Source organism: Amblyomma americanum, chromosome 2, assembly GCF_052857255.1.
Source record: "Amblyomma americanum isolate KBUSLIRL-KWMA chromosome 2, ASM5285725v1, whole genome shotgun sequence".
NCBI classification, from domain to species: domain Eukaryota; kingdom Metazoa; phylum Arthropoda; class Arachnida; order Ixodida; family Ixodidae; genus Amblyomma; species Amblyomma americanum.
This window is the reverse complement of record NC_135498.1, coordinates 206,873,033-206,894,958: the sequence shown is the minus strand read 5'-3', so window position 1 is coordinate 206,894,958 and position 21,926 is coordinate 206,873,033. Positions and strand designations below refer to the sequence as shown.

The following is a 21,926-nucleotide window of genomic DNA, read 5'->3' as shown; positions in this document are numbered from 1 at the left end:
ATTCCCCTGACACAGTGCGGCGGACCACACGTATCCGTGATGACAACGAAGAGAAAGGGCAGGTGAAACATTCTTCTGCGCACCAAATTGTATTGAATTTGTCTAATTTTCCTCTGCACTTTCTCATCACGAAGAAACCAAAATTTTAAGCCAGATCAGTCAACGGTACGAAGAACAAAATTTACCTCCTCTTTCAAGTTTAGCTGTCGTGTCGACGTCTCTTCCAGTGCTATGCTCACTGTTAGCAGGTGTTGTGCTCCTTTTACTCATTCTGCACAATGAACGGTAGATTTACCAAGTCTCTTCAAGAGCAAGGCGAGCTTAGTGTATGGGTTTTCATGTGCACAGAAGTTTTGCAGGATCTTATCCAGCTAGCACGAGGAGCATCGCGTCAGACGGAGCGTCTCATGTGTGACACAAGGATGCTGGTCCATGCAAATAGGACGCTTGAGAAGAGCGCAAAAGAGAAATTTAAAGGATGGCGGTCGGAGGAGCATATAAGAACCTCTGGATTAGCGAAATGATGTGCCAGTTAGCAATGTTTTTTTCAGAAGTAAAATAGAAAATCTGGTTTATTTATTACAAAAAAACATAATTCTGCAATTTTCAAAAACTCAAACTATCGGTTCTGTCTGCATCAACTGGTACCTTATTACTGGTACTGGTTATATACAGTGGTACACCGTTCTGTATAGGATTTCATAAAGGAGACTCGACAATAGACCATATTCACATTATCAATTAGAAGATAAAGAAATGCGCGGAATGTAACCAACCGCGCTATACAGCGTTCATTGATAACGAGAAAGCATTTGACTCGGTAAAATCCTCAGCAGTCATGCAGACATTGCGGAATGAGGGTGAAGAAAAGCCTTATGTGAAAATACTGGAAGATATCTTTAACGACTGGACAGCTACCATAGTCTTTCGTAACGTCAACGATAAAATTCCAGTAAGGAGTTGCGTCAGTCAGGGAGACACGATCTCACCAATGCTAATCACCGCCTGTTTACAGGAGGTATTCCGAGGCCTGAATTGGTAACAGTTGGGAATAAGAGTTAATGGAGGAAAGCTAAATATTCTGCGATTCGCTGATGACATTTTCCTTCCTGAGTCACTCAGGAGATGAACTGCAAAGCATGATCAACACGTTAGACCGGCAGATCATCACGGTGGGTCTAAAAATTAACATGCAGAGAACCAAAGCAATGCTCAATAGTTTCTCAAGGAAACAGCAGTTCACAATTGGTAACGAAGTGCTCTAACTGGTAAGGGAATACGTCATAGGGCAGGTAGTGGCCGCTGATCTGGACCTTTAAAGGGAAATAACTAGAAGAATTAGGATGGCGTCGAGCGCACATAGCAGGTTCTCTCAAATCATCAATAGCAGTTTCCCAATATCCCTCAAGAAAAAGTGTACAACAACTGTATCTTACCTTTACTCACCTAGGGGCAGAAACGTGGAGGCTAACGAAAAGGGTTCAGCTTAAGTTAAAGGGAACGCAGCGAGCTATTGAAAGAAAAATTACTGGATTGCACTAAGTCTCCATAAGAGTGCAAATGCGAAAGCCTTTCCCTGTCCTCATTCCGCCTTCATTTTTCATTTTCTGTTATTTCCTGTACTTTTTTATTTTTTCTTGCGCGCAAGCGTACACTGCTCGTTCGGTCGAAAAGCCGTTGGTGTCGTAGTATTAGTTGTAGTAGTAGTCGGCACAGCGCATCGGCTGTGGCTGATAGAACTTTATTGCGCAGTAGCGTAGCGCATTAAGGCAAGTTAGCTAGCGTGACGCAGACCTTGGAGACCTTTGTCGACGCTGGCCCACTCGACGGCCTTGGACTGAATGTCGGGATCATCTCTGGACCTTAGCTTATTCCATGCTTCTTTGGAGCGATCAGGCAAGAGTTCTGGGGGAGGCTTACGGACTTGGCACGCCCTTATCACATGGTCGAACTTATCTTTCTCACCACAAAAGCGGCAGGAGGAATTCATATTTTTATTTATAAATTTAGATATGTAGTTAATGTCACGTTCCTTACGTCTCGGTTCGGGTTTCCACTGAGATGTATGTGTGTCAGGCGTCACTTCCTTTCTTTAAAACCAATTTTCGTTTCATTATCCTTCCCTTACGGCTCGGTTCGCGTGTCCACCGAGATATGCGAGACAGGCATCTTTTACTTTCGTTAAATTGTCCAACAGGCATCGCGTTGCCGGGAGCGGGCGATGGCGTTCCGTGGCGTCCTTGAAAATGCTGCAACACGACGTCGCGTCCCAAGGACGAAGCATAAGCTTCCTACAATTTTTTTACTTTCTAATTTTTAATGTTAAGTTTACTTTTTGTTTTTATTTTTAATTTGTTGTTTATTTCATTAAATATGCGTCGCTTAAGAGCTGTAAAGATTCCAAGGGAAGCTTAGGATTCCAAGGCAAGGAAATCGTTGCGGAGGAAGCAGAAAGTTAAGTGGGCGGATGAGATTAAGAAGCTTGCGGAGACACGGTGGACGGAGCTGGGGAAAGAAAGGGGGAAACAAGGGAGAGGCCTTTACCCTCTAGTTGGCATAGTGAGGCCCCAGTCAAGTTGTAGGCAAGTCAGTCAGGGCCCCAGTCAAGTTGTAGGCAGCAACTTTTAGCCCTGGAGACCGTCCAGTTTTCTGGTGAATAAAGAATTGAATCGAATTAAAAATTGAATTGTGATGAAGCTGTGTAGAATACAAAGTGCGCAAAGAAAGGCTGTTAGATATATTTCCAATAGATATCAAAGCCACGACTTTCCCAGCGATCTTAGTAGTGCATGCCTTCCAGGAATCCCAGCCGAGCCTGTTCCCTACGCATGAAATTCATTTTTGCCTTGTGGTGTTTAGGGCTAAAGGTCTGCGCAAATCACTGCTTTCACCTTCAGGAAAAAGAATTTCGACGCGAATAAATTCTATGTAATGAAAATAGTCACAGAATTTAATGCAATAAAGTAAAGTATTTCTTTCCACAACCAATCAGGGAATAAAACGAACTCACAAATGATACAGTAAGCCACCCGTCTCTTTCAAATTTAGGTCATGGTCAATTCAATAGATATTATAGACAAAAACGTAGCATATGAACAGGATGAAGAAGGGCGAAGACATGACGGTTGCTACACTTACAACTGAATAGAATGAGACGGTAAACCACGCCCCATCCAGGAGCAACAGCACGCATGCGCTTGACTTTAAACGAGGTAAAAACAAACTTATAATCTTAAAACGTGCAGAAAAAGAGCAAAAAATAAAAGAGAAATAGAGATAGATGATAAAAGGTAACTCAAGTGCGTTCTAAAAACTCCAATTCCTTCTCAACCAGATACACAGATTGGGTACTAATGCACGTGCCTTTACTCCATGTCAATATTTTCTGGGCTTCCAAGATTTCCTTACCCAATTGGTCTTTACCACTTCCTGCATTCTTAGTACGATTAAGCAGGGGAAAACGACCATTGCAGTTCTTGCAATGCTCTGGTACGTGTTCCCCAGTTAGTTGGCGAAGTGAAGAGGCATGTTCGCCCTTCTTCGTCCCGTCCATATGCTACGTTTTTGTTTATAATATGTCTGACCAACTGGCCCCGCAGTATACTCTGTTACAATTCAATTCACCTTTATTTTACACTTTACAATGTTGACGGTCTCCCAAGCAAAAAAAAAAAACTCTAGGGACAGCTTGAGGACGCCTTCCTCTTTATTCTCGCTATAGAGTGTGTTGTTCATTTTTCCTTAGATTTAGCAGATTTTCACATCAGAGCAGTTTTCGTTGTGTCATTTCTATAGAGTCAGTACTCCCTTTTTAGTCATGTTCGCTTTTAGCTCTTTTTTCTGTGTAACAGGTGAATTCACCTTGCCGAAGTTTTTATTTTGCTCTCTTGTTTGGCATACATACTTGCTTCTTGCAAAATATTCTTACTCGGAGACTCTTTCGCTGACTTGCCAAGAATGGGAGTGCGTCTTCTTTTATATCACATAAATTCGTTTGCCCTCCTTTGTATCCTGAAGTTTTTGCCCTTTTATATGGCAGTCTCTTCCAGGCTAACAGTATAATCTAAACAAAAAACAAATATCGAGGTTGATAGAACAGATCATACGATAAACACTGCGCGCAGCTAGTGCTGCGATAGAGGTTGGTGAAGTTTTAAGGAAGCTGCATGCTTTAGACGAAAGCAGGGCATCAAGGGGAGAACGTAGGTCAGCGAATTCAATACAGGTTTGTAGTCGGAATAATTTATCGTACAGTTGAATTCACTCAGGTGATGACAATAATGATTATAATTACCATTGCAGTATTTTTAATTACGGTGAACGTGTTTGCCAGCATTGACGCGACGAAGTATGCTTTTTGGACACCAGTTCACTTAAAGAAGCGCCTCACTTTAAGTTAATTTAAGCCAGGGTGGAGTCGGCTATATCTTCTCTCGAAAACAGACTCTTAAGCGCACTAAGGTCATAGGACGTACAATTTCACGAAATTTGAGCAACTTTAGATTCAGATTCAGATTCACACCATTTTATTTCCTTTCAGTTGAAAGTGGAAGACGAGGCAAAAGGCATGGAGCCTGACAAGGCCTCGACTCCCATCTTTAGTTCGGAGCAGGCAAAACTTCATTACATTTGCAGGGATTTCTCCTGATGAAACGATGTAAACATAGACATAAAATATAAAGTACATATGAACATAAAATGCTGGCTGTCGATTAACGCAACGTTCGAAAGCACATCACAGGATCCGCGACAGCGCACTGGCGAGAAAAAGAATCCGCTGGATAACAAGTTTACAGAAACATAGAAAAAAACTTTTTGCAAGACTGGTGATTTGCATGGGCATATGAGTGCAGCTATATACATAAGAAATCATCAGTGATCATTAGGAATGCTTTGCACTGTAATTTGAAGGGCTTAAATGGTAGCGTAATATCAATGTAGGACTCATGATGATTAAATAACTTTATTGCTTGATAATCAGCATCCTGTCTCCCATAATTTGTTCACACTTTTCTTTTTTATATGTATGGGTTCGAAAGCTATAGTGTGGCGATATAAATGTAAATCTAGTGTAAAGTTTTTTTTATGGATTAATTCCATCAGTTTGGAGTAATATACTTTGTTGGCCGGTAAAATATCATGTCTTAAGAAGAGTGGCTAAAGAGTGGTAAAGAAGAGTGTCTAAAGAGTGGTTAAAACCAACGCCCGTCTTGCCATCTGCACCGAGAGACACATGCTTCCTCCTCCTAGGCGTCGGTTTCATATCTACACAGGCAACATTCTTGCCATTCTTCGCCGAACTTCAGTCCGAAATCAGCAAGATATCAGAACAGTGCAACATCTGGAAGATGCGCTTTTACTCTGATAAGTATAAAGCAGTTATCTCTCGTTGCACGGCTGCTGTTTACCCCGAACTTTTCGACTGCCACATCGAAGGTTTTTTTTTAGGAAAGGTCACATCTTGCATGCCAATGTGTGTACATATCCGATAATCTGTCCTCGCAAATGCATATTAACTATATTGTCAGCAGTGCCAATCGCATGCTTGTTCAACTGAGGCGTAACTTCGCTATGGCACCATCTTCCTTCAAATTGTTCCTTTATAAATGCCTCGTGCGGCCAAGATATGCATGCTTGGTGTGAAATTCCTTTCTTGAATGGATGGTTCAATCTTCAGAGTAGGTGCAATATAGCAGCGCGAGATTTATATTCCTTAATAACTGCTCTAGTTTATTAGTCTGTCATTAGCGAAAACTACTTTGAACCTTCCTCTTCAATAATTACGAATGAAATTATCCCGTTTATCGCCCTTTCAATAAATTTGTCATCACAATCACTGTCTCCAAGAACAACTCCTATCTGAACCATCCTACGTTACATCCCGCAGAAATTACCTCCATGAGGTTCATGTCCCATTTTGCTCAAATAATTCATTTTTTGTTTCATTTATCCCCAAGGCAAGTAAACAATTGACCCATCTGCCCACATTAGTCGGCAAAATTACCGACACGTTCCTGTTCAAATCAGGGATTGAAGAACGTGTTTACTTCCAATGATCTTTATCCTTCTTCATTCTCCTCTATTATGGTGTCACACTTTTTTGTTTTATTCCTGCAGTATTGCCTCATTGTTGTGCTATGTTATACTCATATATTCCACTTCCTTCTATAATGCCGCCTCCGCCCGGAAGGTACTTAAGTGAATAAATAAGCTTTTTAAACAGAAACTGGCATCACGGAATCCCTCAGCTCATTGAATATTAATTCAGTAAGGTCACAGTGCACTCCTCCCTGACTGACCTTTCGTAGAGAAATAAATAATAATTAAAACAGGCAATATAGCAGCTTTAACTGTACGTGATTTTATTTGCGTGATGGATGGTAGAATCAAAATAAATTTTTCTTCGCCTATCTCCTCTTCTGACGGCCACATCGCTGCAAATGGCAGATCCGTACGGCAGGGGGGTGGGCTGCTATTTAAGTCTTTGATAAAAACGCAGGGAAATCAAACTGAACATAAGAAACTGACAGAGAACTTACACTAAACCTCGAATACTGTAAAAAAATATTATATAATCGGAGCCCTGACTACTGCGGCAAGTAATAGGTTGATTTATACAGCCTATAAATTTCTCTTTGAAAATTCTCAACCGAAAAGTTCTCAATTATTGACAACGTGCAAGAATATCTAGGTCGAGTACTCAGGATTGGGAACGCAATCTCTTCGACCCTTTTGCTCTTCATTGAAATCTTATAATAAACTGCACATCTCCAACCAAAATTTTAACTTTAACCCAAAGTTTCGAAGCCCACTCGGCTCCTTCACCAGGGGTGACTGAGGGCAGTAGCTAGCGTCTTTTGAGTACGGAAGAGAAAGAGGGGGGGGGGGGGGGTGAAAAGAACAACAGCTGTGTCGCGGAAGGCCCGGGGGAGGGGGGTTTAGGCTGTCACGCTGGCGCACTGCAGGGAGGTGCTGAATGGCAACTTTTTTTCGTTGCGTTGAAGAGCGAAGTCCCTGGGCATATACTGGGGGCAGGTTCCCTTTTGTGCGGTTGATATTGTTCGGGGTGGTTTGGATATGCCAGGATTCCAGAAGGAGCCTCTTGTGGCAATTTGTTTCGGTTACGAGGATGCGGGTTCCTTCAAAGTTGATTCTATGATCGGACTCCTCGGAATGTTCGGCTACTGGATTGCGCTCACTTGCGAATTTGCGGACGTCGCAAGTACTGTTGCAGTACTTGGCTCCAGCCTTTCATGAACAAACCAATTAACTGAACATGGTTAATTGGAGAGACATGGGAGAACCTTTGCCGTGTAGTGGGTGTAGTGATGGCTGATGATGGTAAATAATCTTATCAGATCTTTCTTTGTTAACGTTGTGCGGCCGATATTCTGTGTGTCAGAGTGGTTTAACATCATTCGAAGCGTATCCTGAATTCTTTGTCTACTATACTGGGTGCGCGAAAACGAACAGTCAAAAGTTGTGTAAAGTGAAAAGTATATCCGATTGGGATGGGCTCAATTTGTGCAATGTGGAAGAAAGCATGTAGTCTGCCTTGAACCGCCTTATTATAGGAACATAATTGTGTATATGTGAACAAGTCTTGAATTTTAATGAATATATGCTTTTTGAAAACACGTGATATGTGCTCTAAATAGGAAGCGCTCGATACTGCGCGGACTGCAATTTTTTGCACTGCAGCGAGTTTGAGTAAATTTTCAGTGGTAGTGGTACTCGAAACCAGTATACAAAACACATATTAGAGCTACACAGGGCATCATGAAGTAGTCGCCTAATCGTTACTGCGAGGGTTTGTCGGTGCCTATTCATTCCGTCCACTGTTTTGCTTAATTCAATCAGTAATAATTGAATGTGCTCGTTCAAAAACATATGTTCAGTAAATATGATACCAAATGGTTTCACAATTTATTCTATTGAAACATTGCAAGGGCCAAGCATAATGGATGTTCCCACTGCACGAAACAATAAGCGCCTTCTTTTAGTTTGGTTCATCATCAGACAGTTCGTCTTGCACCATTTGTCTAAACTACAGCAAAATGCATCTGCCTCGGTAGTAACAGGCGCTAGATCTTTTCCTACAAAACCACAGAGCAATCATCTGCTTATATAACAAACTTCCAAGCTTTATTTATTTGTGCTATGTCGTTGATGTAGGAAACGAATAGAATATGGCCGAAAATACTTCCCTGCGGCACCCCTGTTACCATCTCTCGAAAGCGCGATTTCTATTTTCCTGTTTCAGTATACTGCGATCGCCCAGTGAGGTATGAACGAATTAGTTCCAGCGCTACTCCTCTGAACTGAAACTTTCAAATTTATCCATTAAAATGATATCATTTACACGGTGAAAGTTTGTGCTAAATTTCAAGTGTATCCCTAGTGTCATCACTTTATTTTCTATTTTTATAATATCATTACTTCCTGCAACAAAAGAACACTTTGTGTGAAACGGCATTTCTTAAACCCAAATTTATTACTTATGAGGTTATGTTTGCTAGAGAAACTGTCTATTCGCACATTAATCACTTCTCCAAAGCCTAAAGGACGCCAGAGTCGTCCGTAAGGCTTTCTAGGATGACTCTTTAACGCCTTTTTCTTACCATCCACGTAAAAGCGCGATCAAAATGAATTCCAACAGCGGAGCGCGTAGGCGCCGGGTTGTTCGCGTTTCTTTCCATAGCGATAGTACACACGAGCCCTCATGTGTACGTCTCGTCTATGCTAGCTCGTATTGCTAGCGCTGTTTCGTATTGTTAGCTGCACGGTTCACTCCCATGAACGACAAGGGTGACCGTCGTCCCTCTGCAGGGCCCCCTCTACAAATTGTAGCTGACCAAGAAAATATATGAAATGTTTTAGCCCCCTATAAAGCTACATGCAGACAGTACCCTTGATATTGGTGTTTAAGGCAAAAACAGAGCTCTGGCTCTCTGGCCCCTGTGAAAATTTGGCATCCGAGCTCACTGCTGTAGTGCCTATCACTACTTTTTACATAACAAAACCGCCTTCCATTTTGAACAACCGGAAGTAAAGAGATTCTGAGTACCAGAAAATTAGTCGGTGCGCTTAGACCTGGAAAGGAGCTGTTAGGGTGAAATTCCATTTTCCATCATTTCGGCTGGTCGTTCGAAGAATGTGCCTGCCAGGAAGCCAAGATTTTCTGATTTTTATTTTACAAATATTTGCACTTCCAATGCCAGCTTTGCCTAAAATTGGGGTGAACATGTTTTTAATTGTGTGTAAATTTTTGCGAATAAAATGCGTTTCAGTGGCCGATGAACCGCTTCAGGAAAATTTGGAGGGTGCTTATAAGCTTCGCCTTTGAGAGCAGGACGCGACAGCCTGTTTCAGCATTGCCAAGGAATCCACGGAACGAACGCCATCGTCCTTTGGTGCGACCCCTTACCCGGACAATTTAAGGAAAGGAAACATATCTTGGTGGACACCCGAGCCGCGCCGTAAGGCAAGGAAAATGAAAATAAAAATTTTTAAGGAAAGGACGCATGTCTCGCATACCTCAGGGGACACCCGAACCGGGTCATAAGGGAAGGAAATTGAAATAAGAATTGGTTTTAAAGAAAGGAAATGACGCCTGCCTCACAATTCTCGCTGAACACCCGTACCGCGCCATAAGGGAAGGAAAATCCCTTCCCTTGCGGCGCGGTTCACGTGTCCACCGAGATGCGCCATTTTTGCTGACGACCAAAGACGCCGACAACACCAGCTTTTCTGCGACACGAGCTCCTTAACGCTGTCGCCTTAAAGGGGGGAAATGTTATTTAGGAGATCAATCTTACAGTGCCCTCACAGATGAATCACTAGGGTAGCTCAATAGTCGCTTGTAAATAAAATCAGCTCACTAAAAGATGCACCTCAACAAGTTACATCCACCAGCAAAACTCTGAGCATTTCGCATTGCCCTTTGTCGGTAGCAGACGACATAAAGCGACGCGATTATTCATCATCGCCAAAATGCTCGAAGGTGCACGGTGATGGAAAAAAAGGTGCCTAAGAGGTTACGTTGAAGTTAGTTTAAGCCAGTGGCATGCATGTTTCTTAACTACTAGCGTATTATGCACCCCATCGTTACAACGACGCGGAGAAACATACACAAGCTCCTGAAACAACAGCGACGGCGCCGCTAGAAAAAGTTGCAGTTGCGCCATCTGGTGCCGTCTACGCCAAAGAGCACGCCCGCGCCCTCCCGTTGGCGCCGCTAGACCAGTATTCTAGTTCACGCCGCACCAACACCCCCTAGATACAGAAGGCCATCCATTCTCTCCTTTCCACTGGCGGACGTCATCACGGTGAGATAGGCAGCGGATCGTGGCTGCCCGGGCAGTAGTGCCTATAATATACTTGCTAGTGTGCCGAGGGCGCGCACTCGTGTGGCCGCTGCGGTGATGCCTTCCTGCGGCCACCGCGTGGTGGCGCTGCCAGTCGCTAAGGTGCCACCACGCAGCGTTCGCTGCCGAGGCTGCGTAGGTGCGCTGCGCTTTTCACTACTGAAGCCTGTCTCTGAACGCTTTGAGAGCACTTTTTGCATAAAAACACTACTGGCTGCAGACAATCTAACCGGCCTGGCATTACCAGGAGAAAATCCTGGACTGAAACAGCGCTCGCCGATGCGTTTGACAGGTACCACCAGGTCCAGTCTGCTAAATTTTTATTCGTTTATTCTTTGTGGTGAACCGCGGAAGTCATATTGACTGCCTAATGTTCTGCGAGGTACCCAACTTGAAATAAGCAACGAAAGTTGATGCGTTGGCCACATTACGTTATTGTGTTTGAACGATCAGGTATCGTCCGGACTCATTGTTGCTACATGGAAACTTCAGATCGAGATTTTATTCGACTAGGGGCCAGTCGATTGCGATCCACGCATCGCGATCGCGGGTGAAGGATATAGTATACACCTTCATGCTGAGTGAGCGCTCGGCTAGCTCTGTCCAGGTGGAAAGACCGAGTCGTGGCCCCCATTCTGAATGGCGAGCAGAACATCTAACCCGGAATGGCATCGCATATAGGTAAAAGAAAACCAGGTCACTCTCGCTCTTTCCCACGGCGGGTTCCGTCTTCAAAGACCGCATGCTACGATAAACACAAGCAGTTGGAATAGGTCTCACTATATTGATGTGTTTTATTTGAGAATCACAGCTTGCTTCATACAACTTAAGCAGGTGTGTATGAGCTTGCGCTTCCCTTTGTAACAGAAGAAAATAAAGTGGTGATTGTACCATATTGATTCTTATTTACAAATCTGGGATACAGTAAAAACAGATCAAAAACAGAGCTTGTTGTAAGCACGTGCTTGCTTTGTTCTGTTCCGAGAAAATACAATGCAGCGATCACAAGGCTGCGCTCTGGCATCAAGCTTCCAAATGTTACCATTCTTTCTATATACAAAATGGCAAAGTTGTTTTTCTCCGCTCCATAGCGTGCGTAGGCTACAGAGCCAGCAGGTGCTCCAGATATTTTGGTCCAGGTTGCCGGGATACAAATTGAGTCCAACGGATGCTGATCTTCAACAGCAATACAACCCATCTTCTGCTGCGGGCATAAGTTCTCACTCGGCTCCTCTGTTGCTGCCGCCTCGTCGTAAACATCATCGAGCGTGCTTGACGGTCCATGGCTGATGCCTGCGCCGGCACTGCGCGTTTGCCCTTTAGCGGCAGGTTGGTCACACATGTTCCTAACTTTTCTTTTCAATGTCTTCTTAGGCAGAAGGTATTTCGGATAGCCTTCGAATACTGCTGGCATGACATCGGGCATGAGATGTGGTCTATCTCTGGCGAGCTCGTTGACGACACCGTTCACCGTTCCTCGATGTGGCAGTCTTCAAAATGTTTCTCGCAGACAACACACGCTGGAGTCAACTTGTGGTCCTGTCTTTTCATCAGCCGCTCCCACTCCGCAAGCCGTGTTGGGTCCGAGGACACACGGAACATGGAAGCCTTGCCCGGATTCGACTGGTAGCCACTCCGACAGAGCGGCACGAAACATGTTTTTTGTCGGCCTGGATGCTTCGACTTTACCATCATTAGTCGCTGTGGTTTTCCCTCACATGGAACAGCGCAGACAAAACGACAGAAAAAAGCGTAGATGCGACCAAAATGCTATATTCCACACCGCGCTCGAGCAATGCAACTGCGGCGACTTCGGCATGTCTGGCAGCGACGACACCTTTACGATGAGCAGCGCCCCTTGCGGCAAAAGTTGGAAGGCATCGCGCGCGCTGCCACCCTCTCCCATTTGGAGAGCACTCCGCTCGACACACTAGTAGGATATTATGGACCTCCTGCATGTTTGTAAACAAACAAGGTGGCGCTGCAGTCGCTAGCGAGCTCGTGGTAGGCAAAAGGTCGGGGAGTGGCGTCGCGGATAGGTGTTGAGTGCGGGTTTCCAAGGCTTATAGGCGCATTTCCAGTTTCTGCGAATCATAGCAATGGTCGATGCTTCCAACTTAGTAATTTGTCGAAGTACACGAGCTCGCGTTGCCCACGTGCGGCCTATAAAGAGAAATAGTTTGCCACTGTGTATTGTATATATGGTTAGTAGTAAACATGTAGAAAGCGTTCCTGCCGTTTATTTATGCGCTAGGCATTGAATAAAACAAGTTTTGACACTCTGCACTAGCCGGGATGATTTTACTTCGGGACAGTAGTGAGGGGAAGTGCTGGCGTTGTTTCGTCGGAGCAGACATGCGCTCATCGTCTGCTGACATACGTACGTGTCGCGCTGCGCGAAAAGTGGGGACAGCGTCGTGTCCCCGATCTCCTGTCTCGCTTAGCGCTGTTTTTAGCCGCATGACCACGCACCAGCCAGGCCGACTTGTCCTCTTGTTAAGCTGGTCGATTTGGTGAAATTTTTTGATTTCTAGACTTATTTTCTTTCCTAGCCCTGAAGTCCAGTTTCGTGACGAAAAATTATAGCAAAATATTGAGTACAAATTTATAAATTACGCTTTTTAAAAGTGTGGTCGTCAAAAATTATGAGGTAATTTCTTTGATTTCAGTGCCGCATTTCTTTGACCAAAGCGAAAGCGAAGATGCCATAAACGAGGGAATAAACTTTAAAGTTCGTTTTCTGACCTCTCACATTTTCTGCGACTGGATCACTCACCTTCATAATTCGCATGAAAATCAAATGATTCCATTTGTCGCAAACTATTCCTGAGACGTTGAGGAGCGTAATAAATCTCTCGATTTTTTTCCCTACACGCGCAGTATTGTGTTAGTTATTTTTTGTAAGAAACGTTTTCATGTAACTATGCATGCATAAGTACTGATCATATAGAAAAAGAACTAATCGCGTCATCATACAGAACAGGGCTTTATGTACATGCTGGCATAAAAAAACTGCGGACTATCTACTCAATTATTTGAGACCTTGGGGGACTTGACGACGGTGTTAATTATAATTGCCCAGAACTGCACCAGGTATAGCTATAATTAAAAGGAATGACTGAAACTAGCGCAGGAATTTCATATTTGCACCAAGTTTAGTTACATATCGCATGCATGAATAACGAAAACACTTTTCATGCCGCGTCCCCTCTCAATCTCGCCACGTGTCTGTTAGTAGCACGCCTGCGGCTGCTTCTTTCCAAACAAGCTTCGCGATCATGTATTACCCCATGAAACATGACACATGCATGATACAATGAAAAAGCATATGGCGTTTAGCACACTTAAGGTACGCTATTCTAAGCATACCAACGCGACCGCGCAAGATTGACACAACTTACCAGACTTCTTTCTACTCGAATGAAATAATTACGTCGTCATATCAAGAAACAGTTTCAAGTAAATATTAAATGTCACAAAACGCGCCATTAAAACATGGTGTGCTATTAACAAAAAAACGCATTCCTTGGGGGCGAGTGAACCTGTCGGCGCCCCGTGCACCCCGGCTCAAGGTGATAAGTATGTGTGCAGCTACATATGTCTTTTTTTCCTTGAGCAATTATCAGCCTACTATCCTCAAGTTCAGGTGAATGAACGCAGTAACTTGTATGCTATTAAGTGCATTGAGTGGCAGTGCCTATCGACTCCCAGACTTCGCGCTTTACTACCGTGGCCCAATGCCTGTTAGCCAGTTTCCGAATGCGGCATTTATGCGCGAGAAACCTATCGAGGCTAATTTAATATTTTTTATGCTCCTACGCGGATCCAGCAGTGACGCAGCTGGTCAATATATGCTGCTTCTGGAGTGCACAGGCTTGAAGCAGCCGCCGCTAACTGCGGCAGCTGCGGTAGGCACGGGCAAGCGGAACCTGTTTTGCCTACCATGCGAAAGTCGCTGCTAACATCAGCGCCACCGCATCTTCGTGACGTCGCGGGGTGAAGGAGGTCCATAGGCACTCTATCCGGGCGAAGCTAACCAGAAACCGGCATGGCTTGTCTCGGCTCGCTGCTGTCGACTATTGTGGGGCCAATCGCACTCTAGGGCGCGACCTTAGTAGCTTTTTAAGCCATCCAGTTTGAAGTTTGAAAAGTTTGATCTTTGAAAAGTATTTATTTGAAGTGTGTTTCATACACTTCAGGAAGGAAGCCAAAAGGCGTGGTGCCTGACGAGGGCCTTCCTCCCTGGGGGTAAGCAAACTGCACTCGGCACATACACACACAAAATAAACAAATACAATAAATGTAGCGGTCGCCATTACACTTGCTGGCATGTTAAAAGAAAAACAAAGGAAAACTGTACAACAATTTTAAGGTATCTTCGAAGTTGTTAAGATGCGTGCTTTGGGTTACAGGGAATTATAAAAAGGAAAAAAGATATATACAATCATGCTGACTGTTATCAATTTATAATATGTCACAGGATGTACCGGTTAGTCATGTAGTCAACAGTGCAATCACTTTTCTCTTGTATATTTTTTGAGTTCTGCATTGATGGAGGAGGCCATGAAAATTTCTGTTTTCATTCAAAAAGGTAGTCATCTGTTTCATTCAAAAAGGTAGTTGAATAAACATACTCTTTTCGCTACATATTTTCCAAAGAATGTATTTTTGTTGCTGCGTGGCTTTAATACTACCACCTCATATTATTTACTGCCCAACAGACGTGGACATTTCAGGCTTCAAAACTCGGCAGATCCGTAGCCGATAACGCGTATCGTGCTCTGGCTACATTGTGCGCAAGCCACACTGTTTTTGAAGTTGGTCGCGTCGGTCGCACGCTACTCAGTGACTCTCACGGCTTGTTTTCACAACCGAAGCAGTTTGCCTGGATATTGTTGTGCCCCGAACTGCAATTCTAATTATGCTGGGGGACCTTCAGTTCGCGTTTACAGGATCCCGGCTAACGCCGCGGAAAGAACTGCGTGGATTTTCAGCCAACGAAATACACAGTGGTACGGAAGTCTTCTTTTTATTTCAGTTCACTTCGCTCTCATAGTTCCGTAGTTTCTTTTGCGATCGAATAATTGTGAAAACTGCTGAGCATTTCTGTGGTTGATTTACTTGTAACATGCCGTCCGATTCCAGCTCTACGAAAAGCACTTCCATCCGGGCGACTTCATCACTTCTACAAGCTACACTGACACGGAGACGAGTAAAGTCGTTGAAGTTCCCCTCAAGCTCAGGTGTCTAAGGCCGGGGACTACGCCGAGCATTTTTCCCGGATGCCCCGCGTACCTTTCTCAAGAGAAAAGTACAGACCGCGAGGGCCCAGAAGAAAAACGTGCTCGTCTGGAGGCTCAAGCGTGGCAAGAGGCAGTGCAACAGTCAATCAGAACTCAAGAAGAAGAGGGAAAGAAAAACGCAGTCTACTGTTTCAAAGACCTTCTGTGTCTTGTGAACAAGCTTTCCACGGGAGAGTTCTGGAACAATATGGTCACGAAAGACAAAGTGCTTTTCTTGAACTTTGTGCCTCAAGATGATCCGGATGTGCGCTGTGATGTGGTTGTGAATGCAAACCTATCTTTGAAGGTATACTTTGGAGAGATGCAGATTGAGAAGGTGGGCACCGTGGTTTTCCCCGTTTCTATTTCTGACATCAGACAACTAGGAAATACAGTTAATCATCTAGAGGAGACACTGAAATGTTCAGTAAGGAATGAGGCAAAAGTAAAGCTTCTTTTGCGGCAGACATTGGCACTGCTTGATGAACTGTCGACTTCACAGTTTCTACCTGACTGGCAGGCAGAAGTAGTGAAGTTCCTCAGGCAGCAAGTCGAGAATAATTGTTTTGATTAAAGCTGGGAAGTACCCTTCAGAATTGCTTGTATTCGCAATTATTATGTTTACCGTATCACCTCATGCTTACAAGTTCATGCAAAGTACATCAAAGGTTAAGCTTCCCCACCCCAACACTATTAGACGTGTTTGTGCTGCATATAGCATTAGCCCTTCATTAGAACAGCAAGATTAACTATATTTGTCGTATGCGAAATAAAATGGCATTACCACTGAAAGACCACGAACGGACTGTGACACTCATGATAGATAAGATTTATATACAGTCTTATCTGGAATACAAAGGTGGATTTGTTACAGGCGCAGCCGCAAACAGCAGTAGTGCTGCAAAGACTGCGTATGTGTTCATGGTTCAGAGCATTCTCTCATCAAGCAAAGACGTTGTGCATATTCTGCCTGTTTCAAAACTCTATGCAAAGGACCTACACTGCTTTCTCAAACGCATCATTAAAGAGCTAGAGGATGCTCGACTTCAAGTGATTTTAGTCATTTCAGACAATAATTGCACCAACCGGGAAGCAATGTCATTTTTTTTCTGATTCTCCCTAATGCAATATTGTGTATGCACACCCATCTGATCCTTCAAGACCTTTGCTCTTTGTCTTAGACAGTGTTCACGTTCTGAAATGTATCCGCAATAACTGGCTTAATCAACATAATCCAGGCACCTGCATGTTTTTTCCTGATATAAGTGAACTTTCTAGTAATACGCAGCTGCTAACAGCATCATTTGGCACGTTGAGGAAGGCACATGAAGAACAAAGTAATGAGCTCCTGCAGTTGGCCCCCACATTATCTTTAAAAGCCTTAAATCCATCCAACTTAGAGCGTCAGAATGTGAAGCTTGGCCTGAAGGTTTTTAACACTTAAACAATTGCAGCACTGACTAGCTCCAAATTAGCAAAACTTCAGCATGCCAAAGGCATGGCTGGATTTATTAGTATTATCTTGACATGATGGAACATTGTCAATGTAAAAACACCTCACAAAGGACAGAGACTACGTGACAGCTTTCAAGAGCCTGTCAGAAGTCTGTGTTGCCCCCAGGTCGACTTCCTGAACAGTGTAATTGATTGGCTACATTTCTGGTAAAGCCTAAAACATGATGCAGGTCACCTGACCCGGGAAACACATAGGGCATTCCGTCACACTTCCCATGCACTTGTAGAACTGTCGCGGTACTGCATTGAAGAGCATGGCTTCACATATGTACTGTTGGGAAAGTTTCAAACCGACTGCCTAGAAGACAGATTTGGAAAATATCGGCAGTTGTCAGGAGCACAATACCACGTGTCTATACGGAAGATATACGAATCCGAGCACAAACTCAGACTCCAGAAAGTGCTAGAGCTGCCCGAACTCCCTCAGCTAGACGTGCTCACTCCTTTTGCTGGTGTTAACGGCCTGCAAGCTTTGAAACAGTTTAATATTGTCAGGACTCGGTAGAACCCCGAGGAGAGCTGAAAGTAAAACGGTTTACTGGTTAACCAGAAAACGTCCCTGCGCACTTCAGCTTCTTCTTCTTGCCTCGCGCTCGTAGACCAAGTCTTCATCTTTGGCGTCTTCTTGCATGCGGCATTTTCCCCCCTCCTCAGGAAGCATCATCTCGATGGTAACAAAAGGAAGTAGGAGGTCAAGATCGGTCCGAGTAGTACGGCTTCATACGTACATCATGGACGACGACGACTTGTTGCTGGCGTCTCTTGGATGTCGATAACCCGTCCGGCACCACCTCATACGTGACGTCGGTTAAACGTCGCAGCACAACATAGGGCCCGAAGTACCGCCCTAATAATGTTTCGGAGAGTCCACGACGGCAAATAGGCGTCCAGACCCACACTTTGTCGCCAGGTTCATACATGACATGTCTGTGGCGAAGATTGTAGCGTCGTGCGTCAGCCTACTGCTGAGTTCTGATGCGCACACGCGCTAGATGGCGAGCGTCTTCTGCGCGCTGTGCGAATTCCTCGGCGTCCTGATCGTCATCGTCGCCGTCGGCATTCGGGAGCAGCATGGCATCTGGCATAGTTGTCACTGGTCGGCCATGAAGAAAGCTGAAAGGCGTCATGCGAGTGGTGTCTTGTTGTGCCGTATTGTAGGCGAACGTGACGTAGGGAAGAATTTCGTCCCAATTCTTGTGGTCTACGTCCACGTACATACAGAGCATGTCTGCGATTGTCTTATTGAGGCGTTCTGTCAATCCATTGGTTTGGGGGTGATAGGCCGTCGCTTTATGATGACTGGTACCGCTGAGGCGGAGAACGGTTTCCAAAAGCTCGGCCGTAAAGGCAGTTGCTCGGTCAGTTATAATGAGTGCCGGAGCGCCATGCCTGAGGACAATGTTCTCAACGAAGAACCGAGCTGCTTCGGCGGCGGTACCCCTGGGCAGAGCCTTTGTCTCCGCGTAGTGAGTTAGATAATCGGTGGCGACAATTATCCATTTATTCCCGGCAGTAGACGTCGGAAATGGTCCCAGGAGATCCATGCCAATTTGCTTGAAAGGTGTCTTTGGCACTTGAAGAGGTTGGAGTATACCGGCTGGTTTTGCAGGGGGTGATTTACGACGTTGGCAGTCTACGCACGTAGGTAGTTTCGGCCAGTAGTATCCGCGCTGTACTCTAGCCAACGTGCGGGTGTAGCCTAGGTGGCCGGCGGTTGGCTCGTCGTGACACGCTTGCAAGACTTCCGTGCGAAGAGCTGTTGGGACGACGACTAGATGACTGTTCCCCCCAAGACGGAAGTTCTTGTAAATACGTCGTTGCGAAGAAAAAATGATGAGAGGCTGCGGGCGAAAATCTTAGGCACATCCGTAGTTTGCTTCTCCAAGAAACCAATAAGAGGGAGCAATTCCTGGTCCTCTCTCTGCTGTTGGGCAAGAGTTGCATCATCAAAGACTCCTACAAAAGCAGTGTCTTCATCGGTCATTGTGGAGGGTCCGACTGGTGCTCGCGAAAGGCAGTCAGCATCCGCATGCTTCTTTCCGGATTTGTAAATAACCGTCATGCCGAACTCTTGTAACCGAAGGCTCCAACGCGCGAGTCTCCCTGAAGGGTCCTTTAAGTTCGTCAGCAAACAGAGAGAGTGATGGTCGCTAACGACTTGAAAGGGGCGAGCGTACAAGTAAGGGCGGAATTTCATAACCGCCCACACAACTGCAAGGCATTCCTTTTTTGTTGCCGAGTAGTTCGCTTCAGCTTTAGACAGAGTTCTGCTGGCATAAGCAATCACTTTTTCCACACCATCCTGGCGTTGCAACAATACTGTACCTAAACCCACATTGCTTGCATCGGTATGAAGCAGGGTAGGGGCGTCGTCATCAAAGTGCGCCAGGACAGGTGGCTTGTGTAGGCGTCGCCGGAGTTCATTAAAAGCTTGGTGCTCTTCTTCGCCCAAGCGAAAGCCAGCGTTGTCGCGTGTCAGTGAAGTTAATGGCCAGGCAACTCGTGAGAAGCCAGCAATAAATCGACGGTAATAGGCGCAAAGCTCCAGGAAGCGCCTAAGCATCTTTTTGTCCGTAGGTGTTGGGAACTTGGCGACTGCGGAGAGCTTCACGGGGTCAGGCCGGACACCATCTTGGCTAAAAACCTTTCCTAAGAATTTCAGCTCCTCGTAACCTAAGTGGCACTTCTCGTGTTTTAGTGTGAGGCCCGCAGATCGTATGGCCTGAAAAACAGCAACCAAACGGCGCAGATGCTCCTCGAAGGCTGCCGAAAACACGATCACGTCGTCAAGATACACCAGGCATGTTAGCAACTTGAGTCCTGAGAGCACAGTGTCCATCAGCCTCTGGAATGTTGCTGGTGCCGAGCATAATCCGAATGGAAGAACCTTAAACTCATACAATCCGTCATGAGTGATGATTACTGTTTCCTCCCGATACCTCTCATCTACTTCAATTTGCCAATATCCACTTTTCAAATCCATTGAAGAGAAGTAAAGTGCATTCCGTAGCCGATCAAGGGAATCATGGATGCGAGGGAGGGGGTACACGTCTTTTTTGGTCACTCGATTGAGCTTGCGGTAGTCAATGCAAAATCGTAAGCTGCCGTCCTTTTTTTTAACAAGTACCACGGGCGAAGCCCAAGGACTCTGTGACGGCTGGATAACGTCGTCTCGAAGCATTTCGGCCACCTGACGCTGAATAGCCTCACGCTCTTTCGGAGCCACACGGTAAGGATTTTGTCGAATCAGGCGAATCGCGTCATCCGTGATAATGCGATGTTTGGTCAAAGGTGTTTGGCCGACCCGCGATTCTGAAGCAAAACAGTCTCGAAAATGATCTATGAGATCCAAAAGACGTTCCCGTTCTGAAGACAACAGATTTGGGCTCACATCGACTATGGGTGTGGGCGCCTCGCTCACTGATCCTTCCAGTTGCAGCACAAAATAGTCTTGGTCACTTGGAACGCTATCGAAGAAGGCCACAGCTGTGCCTTTCGGAATTTGCCGACGCTCGCCGCTGAAGTTTGTCAGCAGCACTTGGGCGTGCCCATTGGCCAAACTGACTAGTCCTCGAGCTATAGAAACACCTCGGCTGAGTATCAGGGTGACGGCCCGTTCGGCGACGCCATCGCCGGTATGCGCCACGTCGCACTTCACTTCAACAAGAGAGCACGATCGCGGAGGTAATTTCACCCCCTGATTGGCAACTCCTAAGGGCATCAGTGGTACTTGCGAATAACCAAGGTCTCCACGATTTTTGGTGAAGGCAACGACGTTGTCCCGAAAGCTGACCACAGCCCCATGAAGGCGCAGAAAGTCCATGCCCAAGATGAGGTCTTTGCAACAGTCTGAGAGGATAACGAAGCTGCCAACGAACACTGAGTTTCCAATTCCTATGCGGGCAGTGCACGTCCCAGTCGGTGCCAGTAGCTGACCCCCAGCACTTCTTATTACTGGCCCAGTCCATTCGGTTTTTACTTTGCGCAGCTTGTCAGCCAATTTTTGACTAATGATTGAAAAATCAGCCCCGGCATCCACCAGAGCGTGTACCTAGAGACTGGCGCTGCTACCAGACTCACATGACTTTCCTTTTCGTTGCTGCGCATGCCCGCTGTATGCTATATGTAGTCGCTGCATGCAGCAATAAACGTTGTTGAAGTCGGCGCGTTTGTGGTGTCTCCACTCAAGTCCGTGTTTGTCTTTGCGCTGTGAATGTAACCATCAATGCAAACGGCGAGGTCAGCGCTAACAACGTCGTCTGGGTTGCTCGTTTCTCTCGGCATTTGCGGCGGAAGTGCGGTAAGGTCGGCGCTGTTATTTTCGTCGTCGGGGATGCTTATCTGGTTCGGCATGTTCGGCGCTAATGTAGGGGGCATTTTCGGTGGTAGTGCGGCAGTGTCAATGTGAACAGAGGCGTCATAGTCATGGGTTGCGGTCGGCAGTTGCGGCGGTAGTGAGGGCTTTGAAACTTTTCGACTGGTTGCAGCCTCCCCTCGCGAGGTTCCGGCGGTTAGTTTCCCCGGCTAGGGCTCGGGGTCCGCCGTCCGCTAACGTCAGCATCGCTACGACGCGTCGGTGAAGAATAACGCCGTGGAGATGGGGAGCGACGGTGGAAGCCCGGTCAGTCGGCTTCCCTGCTGAGCGGCGAGTCCTCGAGTTGGGCACGGCCAGAGTCGATATGGCGTCGAGCAGAACCAGGCGGAAAGGCCTGACCCTCTTGGCGTTAGCGGCAGTACCGATACACATGGCCAGGTTGTCCGC

General features: G+C 45.7%; 1 protein-coding gene and 1 pseudogene across 8 annotated transcripts in view; both read left to right on the top strand.

Annotated features, from left to right (window-relative positions):
* The window catches only part of LOC144122116 (uncharacterized), a 183,924-nt gene that overhangs the window by 6,715 nt on the left and 155,283 nt on the right, over positions 1-21,926 (top strand). The window lies entirely within an intron of this gene.
* On the top strand, positions 15,305-19,828 carry LOC144122119 (uncharacterized; annotated as a pseudogene). The gene is made up of 2 exons (XR_013312809.1): positions 15,305-15,379; positions 15,513-19,828. The product of XR_013312809.1 is annotated as an uncharacterized LOC144122119 (transcript).